This window comes from Lasioglossum baleicum, chromosome 7, assembly GCF_051020765.1.
Source record: "Lasioglossum baleicum chromosome 7, iyLasBale1, whole genome shotgun sequence".
Lineage (NCBI taxonomy): Eukaryota > Metazoa > Arthropoda > Insecta > Hymenoptera > Halictidae > Lasioglossum > Lasioglossum baleicum.
In genome coordinates, this window is record NC_134935.1 from 10304958 (window position 1) to 10320826 (window position 15869).

Below are 15869 nucleotides of genomic sequence, written 5' to 3' on the forward strand. Positions count from 1 at the left end.
CATTATCTCAGAAGAAAGGAAAATGGGTTTACACCACTTTTGTACCAACCTATCTATAAGATCACAAGCATTATTGATTTTTTACCGCAAAAAGCTGAAGATCGACCACTGCGCGTCGCCTTCGGATTCAGATTTAACTTGTGCGTCTGCAGCTTACATCAGATTTCGCGGGATGTCAGATTTCTTTGTTTGGGTCGGAGTGGTTTCTGTTGTCTCGCGGGAGACTGCAAGTTTCAGACGCCGCGCCGGGGAACATCGGCTCGCTCCGGCAAGCAAAATAAATGCGAGACGGTTTTTTCGTTTGAAGACGAGCCGGCCAACGGCGAGATTTCTGTTACTGCGGGTCGCGTTCGTTCTCCACTAGGGTGCTCGCAATTAATCCAAAAAATGTTTATTTTGCATCAAGATCCGCATGATTCCTATTATGTTCCTATTATGAGACCGGTCTCATATCAGGTACGTGGGTTTTACGTGGGTGCTGTATACCAACGTCATTTCATTTTACATAGATAACCTGTGTGCTTCATGTTTCTCACTCAAAATACTATACAAACTTGTGATTTCATCCCTGACTCTTCTAGAAACTCTGTCTGATCCTCGTCGCCAAATTTATATTGTATTCCGTTAATTAGTATTTTATTCGTAAGATACAACGGAATTTAATCGAGACCACGTTGACAATGTAGTCGGATCGACTATCACCAAGTAATAGTAAATTAATTAATATTTATCATAAATAAATATAAGATAAGTAAATTAATGAATAAAGTAGACTGGATCAGTGTGCTGTTGAGGTAAAACGGAGTATATACAGGGTCTTTGCGAAATCGTGGTACAACCAGGCAGGGGGTGATTCTACATGCAAAAATAAGTCGATATAAAGGAACAACATTTTTTCGTTTGCTCGTTTTCGAGAAAATCGAGTTTGAAAATGCAGCGAATACACGTGCCATTGCATAGGAACCGTCTGACGCGTCTGACCATGATCAACCAATTCTACTTTGTGCATACACAGCTACTCGAATTAATATTCGGACGCTCTAAAAAAGAGGATAACTTTTTTAATATTGTATTATGCGATTTGAAGTTTTTGGGAAGCTAGAGCAATTAGTTTACTACAGGATGTCGAAGGAATTTTTTTCTGAAATTGCAATTGATCGGAATTGTAGAGAAAATACTAAAAGTTGCATTTTACAACTTTTTTACGTGGGCCTATATTGAAAATTTAAAAATTACGTTTTGTAGATTTGTGTGAATTAAACATATTCTGAAAATTTCGAACGAAGTTGGTTGACGTTGCAATGAGCTACAAACGTTTAAAGATGGTAAAAATTGCAGATTTTCACGATTTTCGGAATATATATAAGAATTCTTACATATTTTTGCAGCATCAACCGATTTCGATGAAACTTTCACAGTGCATATAATTGACACAGACGTATTAATGCTCTCGGCGCACTGGTTCGATCGATTTTTACTTCAAAGTAATTTTGCAAATTATCTTCGACATTTCGATCTACGTTTACATCATTTTCAAGAAAATTAATAATTGCGTCTGTGAATTATTAATATTATTTTGTTTAATGATTGAAAATGATCTAAACATGGATCGAAACGTCGAAATTTGAATCTGATAAATTGCAAAATTGCTTTGAAGTAAAAATTGATCGAACCAGTACGCCGAGAGCATTAATACAGTTTGTATCAGCAAATATACGATCGATAGAAAGGAATATTTATTGACACAGACCTACAAAACGTATTTTTTAAATTTTCAGTATAGGCCCACATAAAAAAGTTGTAAAATGCAACCTTTAGTATTTTTTCTACAATTCCGATCAATTGCTATTATCGAAAAAAAATTTTCCACATCCTGTAGTAAGCTAATTGCTCTAGATTCCCAAAAAAGTTCAAATCGTATAGTATCGTACAATATGAAAAAAGTTATCGTCTTTTTTAGAGCGTCCGAATATTAATTCGAGTAACTGTATATGCACAAAGTAGAATTGGTTGATTATGGTCAGACGCGTCAGGGTCTATGGTTCATAAATCGGCGGTGAAAAAATTGTTGACCCCTTTAGCCCAGGGTCCCATTGTCCACCAGCTACGGGATTGTCGGAGGAAGAATGCTCACTCGTAGCGTGGGTCACAACAGACGACAAACGACTCGATTTGCTCATTCGAAGAGTCTAACAACAAGTCGAGAACTCGTCGGGATTGCGGGGCAAAGAGCACTTAATGGCGGAAAGCGATTACCAGAGGATTAAGGTCAGCCCGTGGTCTTCGAGGAGAAAAACCGGGCTGCGAATCGTCCCAAAAAAAAAAGAACGCCGTGCTCACTGGTAAATTTAGACACCGGCGAATTGCTTTTCCCGGGAGAAACCAACAACCCCGTGGAGCTTTCGGGGTATTTGTTTTCGATCAACGCGTCTGGATTTCCGGGGACCTGGACCGGTCGTTCGATATCTTCGTCTAAAACTTTTTACGCGTGCGATCGTGATTTTCTACGATCTCGTCATCGTCGTTTTAACTTTCGCCTTTTCTCTCGTTATTATCGGAAAGCATGTATTCGTTCAGATATTATTAAACTACGGATTTTATGCGCTCGCAATAAATCTGAGTAGATCAGATGCGGAACAGTGAATGCGTTTGAAGAATTTTAGAACACCGTTTTACTGTTTCCTACTTGTTAAATTGATTAAGAAAAGATATATATGTTCAAATTGAAATTGAGTTATGATATACAAAATGTGAATAGATCAAATGCGAAACAGTGAAAACATTTGAAGAATTCTAGAACACCATTCTACTGTTTCATACTTTTTAATTTGATTAAGAAGAGATATTATATGTTCAAATTGAAATTAAATTATGACATTAAAAAAAGCGAACAGTACAAAAGCGAAACAGTGATTGCTTTTGAAGAATTTTAGAACACCATTTTATTGTTTCCTACTTGTTAAATTGATTAAGGAGTATTCTCGAAGAAGAGATATATGTTCAAATTGAAATTGAAGATGGGGTCTCATGATATAAGTACAACTAACCTGTAGAGAGTGGTAATATTTATTCATCAAAGCACTTTACAACTTTCACGTTCTAAAATCAGACATTTCATATGCAACAACCTAATATAAAATATGAAATGAGTTACACCACTAATTGTAAGAAATGAGATGTATTTCTAGGTATATGCAGTCGACCGAATTGATTTTACAAACTAATCGATGCACAGCTTAATAAAATGCATTTAATAGTGTCGCCCATGGAAATTATTTCGAGATCCGATGAATGTTTACGAACGTTTTGCAGAGCTTAGACAGCTTTTCTTTTGTTTTTAAAATAGATATTTACGTATATTCTATAATGGGAGGATTTAGTAAATTTGAATAGATTTGTGAGGAATGCATTGAGTGTATTTCTATGGATAAGAGAAATACATGCAGTGAATACGCTGGATGATTATATATGCCTCCGCGCGTGCAACGTATAATTAGTTTGATTATTAATTATTCGATAAGAAAGCAGCGACATTATGTCAATGTATAAAATCGTTTAGCCATGAATTAAACAGTCAACTACGTGCATGCGACATATTGGAACGTAATATTACGTGCAGGCGACGCGACAGGAGCGAACAAACGCATTTACAACGATGAGCTGGATAACGCGTCGTAGGATAATTATGTTTTTGTAATTAAAAATATAATTAAACCATGCGGGGCTCATGAATATTCTACGAACGATCTTGCACACGATGAAACGCTTGCACATGATATGTTAAATATTAATATGCATTTCAGACATTTCACAAACAATGGCTACAAAGCTACCAAAGTTAGTGACAGTGATACAGTTAAAAAGTGCGGGAGTTTTTAGAGAAGTGGTCAAAAGAATACGAGACCAGATTTAGAAACAGTGTCGTCGAAATTGTGGGACCATCGTGTTTCCAAGACATTTAGGATAAAACTTAATAATTCTAAATCGTGATTTTCTTGGTATTTCAACTTTTTGAGCTTCCGCGAGCCTTTGTTTTTTGATGATCTTTGGAATGATGACCTTTTGAGTTTCTTGTGCCCTTGGAATTGTGATCTTCTGCAATTTCAAGACCCTTCGAATCGTCGATTCTTTGTCATTCCGGTGACCTTTGGAACGATGGCCCTTCGAATTGTGACCCTATCACATTGCATGGCTCTTTTTTGATTTGTAGACGTTTCGAATTCCTTCTTCAAAAACCTCGAAGAACATTGTGGTCCTGCGAGTTTTGAAGACCTGGGGATGGTCACCCTAAGCACGACCCTTTTGGAATCGTAGACGTTCCGAATTCCCCAGATCGTAAGAACGATTCATTGTATTCCCAAAGACCTTGAACATTGTGATTCTTTAACATTCCTAGAACCAGTAACGAAATTGTGACCTGAAAAAAGTTTCTTTCAAGGTGGAATTGGCCCTTGAAAGTCTTCCAATACAATGATCGATGTTGCAGAAGACGGAATACAGTCCGGAACTAATTGATCAGAAAAATCCGCGGTTATAAGTTCCGCGATGTTGGTATACCTGAAACAACTGTTGTTCGGAGAGAAACTTTTCTGTGCTTTTCGAAACTGTTGTTGCCAATTTGTTTGTTACCCGATCGATCTGCCAGCGACTGTTACCGCAGCATAATTTGAAGGTACTCGTAAATGGATACTTTATCAATTTATCGGATCATAATCGATAATTTCTTCGATTAAAAGGACTGTCCACTAATCGCAGTTACGAAACCGAATTGATTTGCGTTCTAACCTATTATATTCGATCGACGCGGCAGGGTCACTCGTCTTCGGGTCAATGGAAATTGAGTCATCCGTATCGATTCATTGATGTTCATAGAATTTAAAAGATTCATAAACGTGGCTGAACTCTCGTTCGCTAATGGTTTTCTTCGTGATCTTGGGAAGCAGATTTCAAGGATGGATTGGGAACGCTGGCTCGTTAAATTGAAATTGCCTCGCTCTGGTTTAACGAAATCTGTTTACGTTATCCGCTGAAATGTATGGACTAAACAAGAGGCTACTTGATCCTGCGGTACACGTAACGTTCTCGTATTAGATCATTCCTGAATTTACTGCTCAAAGGAACGCTGCAACATCGTTACATCCTCCGCACAGGATTATACTCTAACTTTTCCGTGTGTACGTTACAGCGAAATTGATCTGAATCACACAACTAACAATCAGCAAACTGTACACAGGACGATGTCGACTCCCGTAATTTCTAATTTTACGCTCTACCTTGAACTTTCCAGTGTGTTCGCAGATGAAAGCAGACCGGTGTAATTTCGTTACAAAAAATTATTTTTGTTTCCCGTGTATATCGGACATTTTACGAGACATCCGCGGACCGTCGTGGCCAGAAACGATATTTTCAATTTTGATCGCCATCAGCAATAACAGGACGACAGCAAATTTTCACCTCGTAAACCGATGTTCGCATAGCAACCAGCCTGCGGACCAGTTTCGGTCCAGATATCCGTGTCCGGGATTCCTTTGCTAACGAAAATACCGTTGCATGTAAACCGACCGATTTGCATGAACGATATGCGCCCGTGAAAACAAGGAAAGTTTATCCAGAGATACGTTTGGCCGACGTTACAACGCCCGCTCGTAAGTCTTCTTTAACTTTTATCGACGAGCGACGCATTTTTTTTTGTCGGCCCGGTTCGTCAAAAAAGGTTACTCGGAACGACGCGCCGTTATTCTTTCCGAAAAAGCGGAACCATCAACGGGAAAGTCTTTGTCCGGCAAAGCCCCGATGAAAAGCGGAAATTGACAGAGAAATTAAAATTGCGAGCCCCCGAGCGCTTTGCTCCAGCTGCGCTCGAAACTGCGCGCAAATTCAAAAGCACTGCGTTCCTTTGTTTTGTAAATTTTGGCTCGCAATTGCTCTTTGCTCTTTTTATTTTGACGGTGTCATGTGATTGACGATTCTTTTTTGGAAATGCCGATATTAATATTTTTATACGTGTTCGGAAAAATGTGTAATATTAGAGATTACCAGAATGTACAAAAATGTACTATAGTATACTAGAATATAGTAGAATATGCTTGAATACATACAAGAATATACCAGAATATACTATAATGTACTAGAATATACAAGAATATACAAGAATATACCAGAACATACTATAATGTACTAGAATATACTTGAATATACAAGAATATACCAGAATATACCATAATATACCAGAATATACAAGAATATACCATAATATACTTGAATATACAAGAACATATACCAGAATATACAATAATATACCAGAATATACTATAATGTATTAGAATATACTTAAATATACAAGAATATACCATAATATACTTGAATATTAATATATTAAATAAAAAATAATAAATAATAAAACACAGCAGAATATATTATAATGTACTAGAATATAGTTGAATATACAAGAACATACCAGAATATACTTGAATATACAAGAACATACCAGAATATACAAGAACATACCAGAATATGCCATAATATACTTGAATATACAAGAAAATATATTAGAATATACAAGAATAGTGCTATAATGTACTATAACATACTTAAATATACAAGACTATGTTAAAATATACTAGAATATGCAAGAATATACTAAGATATACAAAAGAATATACAAGAATATACAAGAATATACAAGAGTATACAAGAATATGCAAGAATATATCAGAACATACTATAATGTACTAGAATGTACTTGAATATACAAGACTATGTTAGAAGATACTTGAATATACTTGAGAATAAACTAGAATATACCAGAATTATCAGAATAAAACACATACTTGCTGAATATACAAGACTTGAATACACATCTTTTTTTTGTATATCAGAATATATTCTACAAGAATATACCAGTCATTTAATATAATTCGTACGAATGAAAAAATAACTTAAAGCTGTCCAAAATTTGCTTCGTTATTTGAAAAATTGTCTGACCTACGACTGCACAAAAGTCCACGGTATAATTACTATCAGATCTTTAAGAAATGAAAATTTGTAAGGTACATACGTCAATGGGAAATTATTAATGACACGAAGTAAGGAAAAATCCAGGACCAAATGTTCTTGCAGAGGCCATACTTATCGAACAAATCGAATATGCGGGTTCGTCGGGTGCACATGACATTGAGTAAGACTCGGCTAACGTTGTCTGTTCATCACTCTCCTATTCTACTTAGCGTCTGCACGGTGTGTGCGTAACAGATAAGACGGTGGATGCCGAGGTGCTCGCTATTCAGCCTTCGAATAATTTATGATGGGCTCTTATCTGCCGTACGATCTCGAAACAGGGCGGATCGAAACTGAAGTGAATGAAGCGAAGCCGAAGAAAAAAATTCCACAGGATCAAGAAAGCCGAGAGTCACTGGCAAATGGTCATTCAACTAACGTCACAGAGGCGGAGACAAACATTGTTTTAATTGAGCCGATTACACACGCACTAGGCGTGCCACAACAATTCATTCTCGAACAGTATGTCTAACGCATTATTCTCGTATTGATTGTCTTGAAAATTTTGAGTTGAACCATTCGCAAAAATTTAGTTTATTTTAGTTTAGTTTACTTAATTTTCTTTTCAAACATTTAGTAAAAGTTCTCTCAAGAAATAAATAACGCCTGATTTCTCTGCCGAAAATCGGTTTTTTCATTTCCAATGTTTGCCATCTGCCGGGAAATTGGAATTCTCAAAGTCGGATATTCAACGTCGAATTTCGACCAAATATTTTGCTTTTCTATTCAGACATAAAATTGACGGGTATTCCAGCTCCCACAAACGACCTGTTCGAAATCCTGCGTCACAGGAATCGCTACATCTCGACTGTATTTATCAATTTTGGGACGAACTGTTCGGAAATCGATATTCAAACTACCTACTGTACGTGCCTCGAAGTTTCCCAGGACGGCACACAAGAAGAGCCTCGCTTGCTCCGCCTATCCCTACCGTTGACGCCCCCGTATTCCCTTTAGGCTTTGACGCTTTAGCGGTGAAAAGAGGCGTGGCCTTTCCAGTCCGACGAATCAATGCCGCATACATTTCGCGGGACTTCTTGCGAGACGCGCACAGTACTTACTGTTCGTGTCGGAGGAGAAGTCTCGTAGAATGGCACGATCCCCCGAATCGAAAGAAAACTGTAGTACACCCAACTCCTTTTTTAACATGACTTCAAATAGCTCGAAAGTTATTTGTTGAAGGAAAAGAATCTTCGAACAAATGTTGCATGGTTTCCAGGAGGACAAACCGACCGATCCTTAAAAGTAACTGGTACATGTTCCCTTATAAAAATGACAAGATTGATCTTATTTAAACTTTGTGCGGCTCCTATTGAAATACGTGCACTACTAAAAACGTCTATACAATCGTTTCTTATGAAATCAGTATTATTATATCTATAATTATAAAATAAAAAACCTGTAACCCGTCAATTTGACCGGTATTGGTAGGTTTAGTGTGAAGATTACAAGGGAAGGACCCCAAATGTCCGACTTCAATTTTGATAATTTTTTGTGAGATGATGGTATATGGATCCCTAATCATTATGCGAAATATTAGGTGTAGTTACTCAGTTTCATACCTTGTTGATATACCATGATTTGAGCTGTATTCAAAGGTATGAAACTTTAGTTGTTTATATCTTTAAAACTATTAAGTAACTACACCTAATATTTTGCATACATAATTAGGGATCCATATACCATCATCTCACAAAAAATTATCAAAATCGAAGTCGGACATCTGGGGTCCTTCCCTAGTTAGATCAATTGCAAAATCAAGTTCGGTCCCTAACCACGAGGCTGAATAAATAAAGATAATTATTACATGGAATCTAATCTACTCTAGTTACTTCTATGTACAGTAATCTAAGTAATCGTTTAAGTAATCATGCGTTCCTGTACGCACAAAATCTGTACTGACTGATTACCATTCTTTACTTTGGCACAAGCCACCTTTTTATTACTGGTCTCGCTGTCTGTTATCGCGAGCAGCGTAGCGGTACACGGGGCGGGGATTATAAACAGGGGCATTGTTCCCGAAGGATTTAGCAAGGGCGTGACCAACGACTGCATGCCACTCACCGCAGAACCTCCTAGGAGCGCGCTACTGTCGCCAGAGCTCCATATTTCAGCAAAATTTTTCGACGTGTGTACTTACGTGCCGGAAAAACCTTGAGCGCCGCCGAGCTTACAATAGGAGAGAGTTTACTCACCTGCAACACAGAGAAAAGACAACGATCGTTAAGGAAATCTGCTTCTTATCGTCGCAGCGACGAGAGGAATGTATTGTACAATCTCGCGCGTCGCGTCAGCCATTTTATGGCAGACGTATGGCGAACGTTCCCCGTTTTATCGTCCGGAACATGGCTCTGTTTATGCGCGCATCGGAATCGCCGATTGTTAGGATCCGGAATGGAGCGGATGACGAAGGGAGCCCGGTTCGAAGAAGTTGAAAGTTTAACGAACGATTTCGACGAAACATCTCCAGGAATAAAAATGGCCAATTGATTTCTCCCGTTCGAGGCTTCGCGCGGTTGGCTATCTATAACTTTCATTTGCCTTCCATTTTATGAAGTAAGTCGTATGCTTGCGGCAAACAGTGTGTCGGTCGGGTCGGTAAATCGTCGGTACAAGTACAATATTTGAATTACCGAACATGTTCGCGTATCTATTGGTGCAAGCTCGCAAGTTCTTCAATAAATTTTCTACTGTACCAAACTGTAGAAATATATCGCTTCTACGTTGTAATGGTAAATACTGATAGAAGGGGAACCAGCTCCATGATCTTGGCCTTGACATGCGTTGTCAAAGTGAACATTCTGACCAGCTTTCCCCTATACGTGTATCCTTGGAATTGTGACCTTTTACAATTTCTAAACCCTTCCAATCGTCAATGACAATTGGCATTCCAGTGACTTTGTCATTCCGGTGACCTTTGAAACTAATGGCCCTTTGAATTTTGAAGACTTGGGGATTGGGGTTTGCGGACCTAAGTACTTTATTGGTGCAGAAACATATCTATTGCTGCAAGCTCGCAAGTTCTTCAGTAAATTTTCTACTGTACTGCACTGTAGAAATATGTCACGTTGTCATTTTAAATACTGATAAAAAGGGACTCAGCTCCATGAGCTTGACCTTGACGTGTGTTGTCAAGGTCAACATTCTGAACAACTATTCCTTCTACGTGTAACCGTCCCTCTTAATCCTTTGCAGTCGGAGCTATTGTAACTCGCAAATTAAACATTTTTTTCGACCTAGAGTAATTCCATTCTATTGGGTTGAAAAGAAAGTAATTTCGGTATTTTAAGGTGAAATGAAACCCCATTTTGTTATTCAAAATGTAGCTGTCGTAGCTTTATGAGAATAGTCAATAACTTTATTAAGCTACCAGAAAGATGGCAAAAGATCATCGAACAAAATGGAAAATATTTGATCGATTAAAGTTAAATGCTTAAAGAAATCTTTATTTCACCTTAATATACCGAAATTACTTTCTTGCCTCCCCAATATATAATTGCTTTCATTTTATGGATAAGAAATTCATATAACACCTCATACAATACTTAAATTTGTAGTAGTTGATTAAACATATTTAATAATGTGAACACTATTGTCAATAATGGTACAGCAATTTTTACTGGAGTTTCAGATTTTCACAGGGAAACATTTTCGGACATGAATCAATGTTTCAAACCGTATTGAAGAAGCGGCACTGTTATTTGACAGAATTGATAGCGCCGGTACGCGACGTTCGCAATGGGGCCCGCGAAAGGTCACGTCACCCGCGTCCACGATTGTTTTCTTTCCATTTCTCGCGTGCAAAACATAGGGAACGCTTTCGAGCCAAAGCGGAGCGAACAGTAAATCGCGAAAACTCGGCGATCGAGAAAACGCCGGAAACCTCGCGACGGTTACGAGTTTATCGAGCAGCCGTTGCCGCCGCCGCGCCGGGGGTAGAGACGTCGCGGGACGTCCCCGTCGAATCGACGGCCGCGTTCGTCGTGCAATCACGTCGCCTCCCATTGTTTCCTGCCGACCTATCGAATAATGCGCGCGTGTCTTGAATGCAAGTGACCGCGGCTGGTGCAAGCGTGTTTCCTCTCGGATACGACTTCTGTTTCCCTCCGACCGACGAATCTTCCGAGTACTTCTTCGAAGCTGGACGACATTATTTTGTTACACCAACAAATCCACAATCCTTCCATAAACTGCACGTGGCAGCCACTTTTAGTATGAACTTCGAGTATCCGGATCTCTGACGTCTGAATTGTTTCTAGACAGAGGTTTCTACCCGGAAAGGCTCGTTTTTCGCATAGAGATAACATTGATTCCATTTATTATTACTTAACCTTCTTTTAAAAAGCAAAATCCTGGTATATCTTGACAGCTGACATTTCGGACGTCATTTCCTGCATTGTAGTGCTTTTGAACATTTCAAACATTTCGTTGTCGACGCATCAAATATGCAAAATCAAAGTACGCGTTTCCATCACCTTTTTGCTTTTCTATCACGGCAAGGGTAAAAGTGCAGTGCACGAAAGAAAAACTTGTGTGCTGTTTAAGGAGAGGATTACCATTTTCTTCAATTTTTTAAACATTTTTTACACGGTGCAAATTCCATTTCAAATAAAGTCGTAACAAGTCATACAACTCATTTTTTTTTCTAATAAGAAACAGAAATTCTACGAGGATGGATCCTTAAGTTGCCTGAAAACTCGCAAAAAATCATAGACCAAAATGTCACAAAACTTATACTAACTGGTAAAGGATTGGCGTTCATTATCCCTTGAGAAAACGATCTAATGAAACATTTCAGAAAGTTCACCGAGTCAACAATTCGTTGAAACCAGTTATGCAGAAATTACCAGCTCATATATTTCAAGTGAATGGCATCGCAACCATGTGTTTTAAATGAAGCCGCAAGGTCTAAAATCGTCGCTCGTTACTGCAAGATTTGTTAGTCCACGTGTTAGAGGTTCTCCTCGTTCCCTAGCCAAAATGTAATTTCCGTGCAGATTCCGTGCAAGCATCTTCGATACAGGGGCCCACACTCGCTCGCTACCTACTGATGACAATGTTCTGTATTCCGCGAACGACTGTCGCGTTCGTGGAAACGCGAGCAGCCGACCCGGATTTTTCCGAGTTCAAAGTTTCGTGTCGCGAGGTAGCGAGGAAAACCAGGACACCGGGACGAGGAGGACATCGGGAACGGCTGATTCCGATTCCCAGCGTCCCTTTCTGTCCGCTTTTGTCGCGCGCACTACCAACGCCGCACAGTGGGCCGTTTTTATGTAATAAGTGGAATTGATTAAAACATGTTCATGTTATAAAATAGATTAAAAACATTTTCAAATTCAAGTGAAATTCCAATAATTTTTCACTTCATCTTCTAGTTGATCAAATAACTCTCCAAAATCCTATTTATTTCGTGTACTAACGAACAATGTTGAAAGCGAACGCAGCTAAACTGGAACCACTAAACTACAAAAAAAAATTAAGAGTCATGGTTTTTGAAAGCGGTATGAGTCCATTCATTTATTGATTTTTAGAAAATTCTTTTGTCTTCAACTCATTTTTTCCAAAAATGGGCATACATCACTTTCGAAAATAATTACTTCAATAACCTCTATGTAAGGTGAAATGACTCATTATTTTATTTGAACAATGTAATAAGATAAAATATGACTGAAATAACATAATAATTTATTTGATTTGAACGCCAAATGAAAATTAATTTATTATGTTATTTGTAAAATATAAAAATAATATAGTATATAGAATAATTTACTATTTGTTGTAGCGTATGTGTGTGGAATTGAAGGGTAGAAGGGATGAATTTTTGTGAAGTATTTCCAACGTTCTACCAGTTTACGGTAATTCGAGGACACTCGCAGGAGTTTCGAGTTTGGATGAAGAATTTCGTATTCCTTTTGCTGCAGCGTTTGTGTCCGCTCGAAGGTTATGGTATGTTACCGCGTATAAATATTGCAACAGCACGGTACCATTAAGTAATGGAGGCGATATTAATGCTCGCTGGAGTACGAGTATTGATATTGAGTTTCTGTTACAAGAGCCGCGCGCAATGACGTCCTTCCTTATTTACCGGACGTACTGCGCTACCATGTTTATGCTAATTTGTCGGTTCGGAAGGTGGTTTCTTGCCGATGGAAGCTCCACTGAATATTTTCAGGATTTTTTGGCAATAAGCGTAAATGCTTTGCGACCTGCATTAAAATTGTACAGTTCCGTTTAAAAAACGATCTGAACTGCTACTTCCTATATTAATGGTAAAAGTCGCTTCTGTTTTTAACTGATTTACTACAATTTACCCGTTATAATTAATCGCCACGATCATACATCGGACCTTCCACAGGTACGCCCAATAATCGAGTCCCCTGTTTAACTAATTATTATACATTTGCAATTTTTATTCTTGAAAGAACACTGCTCCCCTTAATGCTGCGTTTGTCATGAATAGACTGCGAATCTTTATGCAAAATAAAAATGTTTTGAAAATTTTTAAAATTGATTCCATCGCTTAACGACTTTTTTAGGTTATAAGCAACATTACAACATACTTGAATTTTCTAAATCTTTTACTGTATTATATTTCGTCCAACCAATTTCTTCATAAATGCATAAAGATCCGCAGTCTAGTCATGAACAACAGCGAATGTTGTTAAAAGTTTGAATGCTAACAGTCATTTGACAGGCTCCCCAGCGTGGACGATTAACATCGGGGAGCATGCTGATCAATTTTTTATCGTGGATCTATTCAAGTTCGATTTTTCAACGTTGTAATGATAAAACAGAGCCCGCAGCCCTTCTGCTTCCAATCGAGGACTTGTAGATCGTAAGATTTTCCAATGTAACAATTCTGAAAATAAAACCATTCTTTGCATTTACAAGATGAACACTCTGTTTGACTTATAAAAAAGATTAACTGGCAGCATTCTCTGTATCTCATTCTGTTTTATAAGTCAAACAGAGTATTTATCTCGTGGCTAGTTCTACCATTTCATTGGGTTAGAATGTCTGCAACTTCTAGTAGGAGATCCCTAAAAATAAAAAGACGCAAGCACATCGGAGTAGTATCGGTGTAAAGAGTAAGAAAGAAGTCACGTCTGGACGATGAAGCTGATCCAAGCCAGCGTACCTCTAACAATCCCCTTCATCCGTGGACCAAATCGAGCGAGGCAAAGAACGATCGACTTTTCTCATCGGCTTCCGGGAATTCTATTTATAGTTAGACACACCTGAATGAATGACTGCGCGGTGCGCGTCCGCAGGGTTTCAAACAGGTTCTGTCGGGTTTTACGGGCGTCGGCTGATCACGAATGCAAGAAAGACCGGGTTGTTGGCGAGCCGGCTAGCAAACAAACCGATGCTTTTGTCCATGGCCATCGGGGGCCCATTCCGTCGCGGGCCCGCGATGGAATGCGCAGCTTCGACGCATTGGTCCCCAAAATTAACACTTTATTCTCCTGCGATCTTTTTAATAGTCTCTTCAAACTCGGAGATCAACTGTTGGGGTATTTCTCGTAAAGTTGTTCAGAATGATAACCTTGGACACATATTTCAATGTCATCGAAATTGCTGATGATTACCAACTTCTATATAATTACTAGACTGTCGATCTTTTTGCATTTACGAAGAAATTGGTTGGGAAAAATATAAAACAGAAAAATATAAAAGAGAAAAATTCAAGAAAAGTTAAGGGATGAAATCAGTCTTTACGCTATTCCTGATTCCCACAATCAATGCAAAACATTTTTATTTTGCACAAAGATCCACAGTCAATTACTATAAATTCTTTCCGATCGTACGGTAAAATGCGAACATCTCGCTAAAAAAATATTTATAGAAAGTAATCACTGTTATTACTAAACAACGGATTTTATCTTCCATTAAAACAGTATGCACAATAGAATAAAAATACTTTTAGATTATTTTCAACCCACTAAACGTATTAAGAAAGAAAATAAATTTTCATTTCTCTCCAGTCTGTTGCAATTCAAGTAGAAATTTTTCATTTTGCATAGAGATCCGCTGGTTCGTTATTACCAATGTCTGTATACCATTACGATAAAAACATGCTGCCTAACAAGTAGACAGCGGATCTTTATGCGAAATAAAAATTTTCTACCTGAATTGCAACAAACTGGACTAAAATAGAAATGTGCTTTCTTTCTTAACATGTTTAACAGGTTGGAAATAATATAACAACATTTTTAAATTTTCTAATGTCATTGCTGTTTTGAATTACACTTACAATTAGTCATGTTTTTGTCACAAATGCACAAAATCTACTAAAGTCTACTAATAAGCGTTAGAAACAGTTCCGGACATTATCAACTGGTTTGGAACACGTGTGTACAGCGATTTAAACAAACGGTACCCAACCGGAACCATGTAAAAAGTGTCGAAAGAATAAAATATCGTGCTCCGGACTAGAATCTCCATTGAACGAACGGCGGCGCCCACACCGCAACCGATCCTGAAATAACGGCGGCCCGTTGGTATCGATAATCGTTTTTGCTCGCTCCCTCAGCCAGAAATCGGTTGCTCCCCGATCGGACACGCCTGTTACGTCATGGTGCTTTTTACTCGATCGAAATTCCAGCCCACTGTCTGCCGACCGAAATACATATAACATTACGGTATCGCGGTTTTTGCGACCACGATCTAGCGATAGAAACTTACTTTGGTTGCATACATTCGCGATTCTTGTAGCCCGTATGTTAACACTTTCACAATTGCAGTATTATGTACGTGCTTCGGTGATAGATCAATTCAACTAAGTAATGAACAAAACGGACCAGGCACGATAA

General features: G+C 38.3%; 1 protein-coding gene and 1 long non-coding RNA gene across 6 annotated transcripts in view; both read right to left on the reverse strand.

Annotated features, from left to right (window-relative positions):
• Nucleotides 1–15869, reverse strand: part of Mtd (TLD domain-containing protein mustard) — a 253295-nt gene that overhangs the window by 142061 nt on the left and 95365 nt on the right. The window lies entirely within an intron of this gene.
• LOC143210789 (uncharacterized) overlaps nucleotides 8059–15869 on the reverse strand; it is a 47179-nt gene continuing 39368 nt past the window's right edge. The window contains exon 2 of the long non-coding RNA XR_013009340.1: nucleotides 8059–9251. This is a non-coding gene — a long non-coding RNA (uncharacterized LOC143210789). The remainder of the gene's footprint in view (nucleotides 9252–15869) is intronic.